This window comes from Dreissena polymorpha, chromosome 7, assembly GCF_020536995.1.
Source record: "Dreissena polymorpha isolate Duluth1 chromosome 7, UMN_Dpol_1.0, whole genome shotgun sequence".
Taxonomy (NCBI): domain Eukaryota; kingdom Metazoa; phylum Mollusca; class Bivalvia; order Myida; family Dreissenidae; genus Dreissena; species Dreissena polymorpha.
In genome coordinates, this window is record NC_068361.1 from 74,642,780 (window position 1) to 74,649,719 (window position 6,940).

A 6,940-nucleotide genomic window follows, 5' to 3' on the forward strand; every position below is an offset into this window, starting at 1 on the left:
TCTTTCCGTCCAAAACTTTAACATTGGCCATAACGTTTTCACTATTGAAGATAGCAACTTGATATTTGGCATGCATGTGTATCTCATGGAGCTGAACATTTTGAGTGGTGGAAGGTCAAGGTCATCCTTCAAGGTCAAATGTCAAATATATGGCGTCTGTCCATCCGAAAACTTAAACATTGGCCATAATTTTTTTTAATATTGAAGATAGCAGCTTGATATTTGGCATGCACATGTATCTCATGAAGCTGCACATTTTGAGTGGTGAAAGGTCAAGGTCATCCTTCAAGGTCAAAGGTCCAAAAAAAAAATTCAAAGCGACATTCTCATGAAGCTGCACATTTTGAGTGGTAGAAGTTCAAGGTCAAGGTCATCCTTCAAGGTCAAGGGTCAAAAAAAATCAAAGCAGTGTTCTCATGAAGCTGCACATTTTGAGTGGTGGTAGTTCAAGGTCAAGGTCATCCTTCAAGGTCAAAGGTCACACAAAAAATAAAAAAAGCGGCGTTCTCATGAAGCTGCACATTTTGAGTGGTGGAAGTTCAAGGTGAAGGTCATCCTTCAAGGGATAAAGTAAAAAAAATATTTTAAAAAATTCAAAGCGGCGCAATAGGGGGCATTGTGTTTCTTACGAACACATCTCTTGTTTGATAAGTGTTACTTTCAAACGAATTTAATTTAAACAGAACTTAACTGTGTCATTTTAATGTTTTTTGTTATTTTTGTCATAAAGTAATTTTAGAAATATTTATTTTTGTAAAAAAGTATTTCATGAAAGATAATTCCATTATTCTATTGTATTCATGTTCTTTTTCAAATGTATATAACTTAACATGCTTGTTTCATATCAATTTTGATAACACAAGTTTATAAATATCTTACATTTTCACAACTATAAAGAGTTAAAAAATTAATAACTATTATGCTTAGGCTTTGATTGGAAAATAAAGATAAAATAAAAATTAGTAAATAAAGATAATGATAAGAACAATGTTTATTATTAATGCAATATAGGGGCAAATGTCCGAAAGGGCAACTGTCCACCTTGAGAAATTGAGTGAAGGGGAAAATGTCGTTTAGTCCTGATTTCATGAAGGGGCAAATGTCCATATACCTATTCGCGTAATTGGGTAAGAAAACATGCTACCGGTAGACAACAAAAGATTCACCCAACAGCATTTGAAACAGTTTCGTCCTATAAAGGAAGCAGAATGTTTTATGTTTTTACCTTTTTGCTTGCACAAATTGGTAATATGAAATCCGTGAATTACGTTTTTGCAAGGGAAGTCGTCTGGTTTTGGGAAAGGTTTATCTGAGTGTCAACAAAAGGGGTAATTATCATATATTTTTACATTATCAAAAGTTCTCAATTGTTTTCCCACTTGAGATAAGCTCAAATTGTATGCCCGCTTCAACAATAGAATTGTGAAGCCTGTTCATATATGATTCGCAAGTAGGATTTTTATTTGAAATAAGATGTATTAATTTCAAACGTTGGGACAGATTACGTCTTAAGCTTCATACATTAAACAAAATTCAAACTTCATTACAATTGCACGTTGAAACAAGACACTAACATGCCGAATTCTTTTACCAACGTAATGTTTTATGCAAGATAAAATTCTTGTTAACTAAATGTCCACTTAGTTTTGAAGTTAAATATGACAGAATTTCAATGGGACACATTTTAAAGTCGCCACTATACAATTTAAATATAAATCCCCCATCACAACCCAAAATAACGCCTATGCTATTAATGCGCGTACATTTTGAATAAGTTCTTAGTTCCGGACTTTGTTTCATGAAGTGGTCGCACATTTACATAGTTTAATCCATGTTTGTAAATAATTGGTGTTGTTCGTGTTGATGTTGATATTTATGATATAACCCTTGCTGCTACTAGCGTTAATGATTAACCTTATAGTTATAATACGACGACGGCGATGATGATGATGCGTGCTGATGGTGCTCTTACTGTTGGAGACTGATGAAGTCGGTGATGATCATGGTGAAACTGCTGGTTATGTTGTTGTTGGTGTTGGGTCTTTTTTTTTTTTTGCTAAAATTGAAATATTTCTACTTATCGTGGCGTGTAGTTTTTTGTTTGATTTATAAATAAAAAAATATAAACGTTTACATTTAGATTCCTGTTTTAATATATAAATGAAAACATTCAAACATAATTATTCGATACGGAAAAAGTCCTGTTGCTATTTTGCGACCAAGAAGCATAAACATTACGATAATGGAATATTTTATGCAAATGTAGATTTTTTTTCAAAGAAAATAAAAGACAAGCCGTAAATGTTTGTTTAAGATTAATTTTCGCCATCGTTCCACATGAGTAGGTTTGTTGTGTTGATAAAGGATGTCAGATTTCGAACGACTCGGCTCATTTTAAAAAGACTGGTAAACTAACTCCTAGATGTGTTTTATGTCAAGAAAAAATCTCAACTGGTTATTTGTTACATTTTTTTAATTAGAAACATTTTTATTGAAATAAATAGAAGAAAAGAAAAAAAGTAATCATAACATTTAAAAGAGCCTCGCTATGTGCATACACTATAAAATGAAGAATTTATTTTGCATTTGCAAATCAGAATTGAACCACTAAATTCAAATGAAATAGTAAACAAATTGAAAGTTTAAATTTGAATTCGATCGGCTATTGTCACGTGATGTTAACAAAGATTCTGCTACGGGGGTGTTTGGTCTTTCTCCCTTAAACCGAGGTTTTTACCTAGGTCGCTCATTCCTGTTGCGCTGGTCTAATTAGATGTGTCACACATGTGATAGTAGTAGTATTGAAATGACAAAAAATGATATCAAGACGGCGAGGATGTGTCTGAGGCGTTCAACTGAGTTCGAGGAAAACCAATTGTCGAATTTTTACCTTTAGATCTAGTTTTTAGACGCATGTGACCCAGATTTGAACTGGACCTAGGCGTCATCCAGATAAACATGCAGATCAATCTGAGACATAAATGTGGTCTATAAATAGGTTAGAAAGATTTTCAAAGATTTGACCTGATGAACTACTTTATGAGATTTGATCTGATGACCTACTTTATGAGATTTGACCTGATGACCCACTTTATGACGCGCGTGACCCAGATTCAAACTCAGCCTTAATGTTGTCAATGCAATCTTTCTGACACAGTTTCATCAACATTTAGTCATAAATGTGCAATCCAGTGTGGTAACAAGGTATTAGAATTTTCCTGGTGACTCAGTCTTTGGACACATGTGACCCTAAATACAACTTTCATTACAACAGAGACAAAGCTTGTTAACATTTTACATTTATATTAAAGTCGAATGTTCAGAAAATCTGATAATGTCTCGACTGAGATTGAAAGTGGTTCGGATTCGACGAAAAACATGGCCGTCAGGGGGGGCGGGCAGGTCTCCCTATATGGCTAAAGTGAAACATTGTGAGTCCCATCTTCATGAAAATTGGTCAAAATTACGAACGTAAAACCATTCATAAGTTACTAATAAACAACAAAGACGTCACAGACTTAAACGATATATTGAACGAACAAAAAAACTTTAACGCAAACCTTAACATCAAGAAAAAAAGATATTGACATAAATACTCTTAATTATTCACATTTTTTTAATTTAAATATAAAAAGATTCATTCACAGAAAACGGGAAACAATAATGTAAAGGCTTGCTCACATACTGTGAAGTTTTGAACGCCTTAAAAGAGATTGATAACAATAAAAGTCCAGGTGATTATGCGACTTTACTATGACATTTTTACAAATCATAAAGCGTATTTTTATTATTTAATAAATTGTATAGTGTTTTCAAAATTGCATCGTTCCACTTCATCGCGATGGCCTTTTGGTATGTAAATTATTATTGCTGAAACAAACCTGAAAAAGTAAACAGAATATTTATGACAGCATACTTTACTTTAATTTGAGTTGGTGTGGGTAAAAAAGCTTTAATTTAAAACGGAATCGGTGTAAATATTGATAAGCTTAACGTTCGATTTTGGAAAAACAATGAATCAATGTTTACACAGATGGGCTTAATTTAATTTCTATATTGGCAAAGCAAATAAAGCATTTGGCAACATGTCATTTTTGTAAAGATAAATTTACAAATAATCGAACACTGACATTTACGGCGAAAAGATATCCGTCCACAAAACCTCACACCTAAGTTATGCACAATGACGTGTATGCTTTAAGAGTGACAATTAACCCTGACGCGTAAAAGCCTTCAGGTATCATGAATAATACGTTGTACACGAAATAAGTTTTTTATATGGGTCTAAATTCGTTGAAACTCCAAATCCCCCATGGGTCCGATTAAATGGTTAATTTCCACAAACATGCATTGCGTTGGACGATAGTTATTTATTAGAAACTTTAGAGACGTTAAATACATGTATTTCTGTTTACACGTGATTTTTATACTTCATGTTGTATTCGCCTTTTGAAGTACAATAAGCGCCATTGATCTATAAAATATTATAAGATATGTTTATATGTTGAGATTTGTTTGATCGTTCGAACATTAACCGTTCAAAAACTACGCGTACGTATCCTACATTTACTTTAATGGGGAAGCAATCTCTTTTTTTTTAAAGCAATAAATAAAAACAAACATGGGACACGTCATGAAACTATCGTCTAATATAGCACGAGATACATGTAAATAAACCGAAACACGTCAGCCAAATAAAACTCCAAGGTCGATGTTATCTTCGAGTTTGTGTATCCGATGACAGAGTTTCGACCAATCTTGTTTTGGCAAATGTTGAAGTTTGTTGTTTTCTTATCATGACGTATTAAAGGGATCTTTTCACATATTTTGGCATGTATTTAAGCTGGTCATTAAATGCTTTATATCGATAAATGTAAACATTGGTTCTAAAAAGCTCGAGTAAAAAACAGGAATACAAAAAAGAAACAATAGTAAACCTCAACTGGGCCTGAACCAATGACCCCTGGAGCAAACGTCTATCGCTTAAACCACTCGGCCGTCCGTACACATAACCTGTTGTGTTTTATGCTTTATATAATCAATCCTCATAGTGTCACAAAATATAACGACAACAACGGATTTCGCAAATTATGCAATCGTTTCGCGTTGCAACGCTTTATAACTTTCAGGTTTTTAAATCGTCAAAAGATGCATTAAATGGATATTTTAGAGCATAGTAAATGTTCAGTATTACTGTTTCCTCACAAATATCATAACTACAACTAAAATTTTCGAATCTGAAACACTTTTTTGTATTTTGTCAATTTATCAAAACGCGTAAAGGCCCTCTTAAGAAGTACATGTTTTATTGCACGCTTCACTTTGATATATGCCATTGTATAGTCTGAGTATATTGCTTGGTTTCAAACTTTCAAGACCATCCTAAGCTCAAATACCACCGTTATGAGCAGCTTATCGCCATGGTAGGCTTTCAATGCACATTTTAAACATAAATAAAATAGATAAATATATCATTTTGGATTTAAACCATTAATTTAGTGGTGCATGTCTTAAATACTTCAAGATATGAACTACCCGGAACATCAACTTTTGCGTAAACGAAATCGGTCGATACTCCTCGCATGCGCATACTTAAAATTAACGTCAACCTCATCATCATCATCATCATCATCATCATCATCATCATCATCATCATCATCATCATCATCATCATCCTCATCGACATCATCATCACCATCACCATCACCATCATCATCATCATCATCATCATCATCATCATCATCATCATCATCATCATCATCATCATCATCATCATCATCATCATTATCATCATCTTCATCTTCATCATCATCATTATCATCAGTAGCAGCATCAGCATCATCATTATCAACATCATCATCATCATCATCATCATCATCATCATCATCATCATCATCATCATCATCATCATCATCATCATCATCATCATCATCATCATCATCATCATCATCATCATCATCATCATCATCATCATCATCATCATCATCATTCATCATCATCATCATCATCATCATCATCATCATCATCATCATCATCATCATCATCATCATCATCATCATCATCATCATCATCATCATCATCATCATCATCATCATCATCATCATCATCATCATCATCATCATCATCATCATCATCATCATCATCATCATCATCATCACCACCACCACCATCATTATCATCATCATCATCATCATCGTCATCATCATCATCATCACCACCACCACCATCATCATTATCATCATCATCATCATCACACAAAACGGTCAGCGTAATAAACTATATGCATTTTATCGTGCAGAAACATTATACTCAAAGCGGTAGATTGTGTCTTATTATAAATAAAAGTTAAATCTACCTCAATTATAAGGTGCTAAACTTCCCATACCTTTGTTTTAACTAGCACAGCTGTTAATTTCTGAAAAAAAGTATGTGCAAAATGCTTTTACAAAATACTACTATCGGCTAAATCTCCTCGAAGCGGGTTTCTTCCCATAAGGTTTCAAGGCTTACACTCAGCATTCAGAAACAGGCCTTTTTCTGTCTATTTGGGGAAAAGGTACTTAGCAAAATTGGGATTTTTCGAGTCGCGAAATCTTCCAAATTGGGAAGAATGTTCATCGACAAAATCATTATTTGGGAAATTAATTTTCTGATTTTGTCTTATTAAATTTAATTTTTTAATACATAGGCATTGCCCAAAAAAGCTAAGAAAAGTATAAAACTGTTGTTTTTTTCCAAGCAATAATCATTATCAACTGCTAACGTAAGCATGTGTATGATAAAAAAAAACAGACTTTGTTATGCTTGAAGTTCAAATAAAATACATAGCTCGATATGTCATTAAGGATACCTACCGGGAAACGGATTTTCCGGCTTCCATCGTTTCGGTCGGAAATTGGGATATTTTTTTTTGGAGAATTGGAAAAATATCCATATTTGG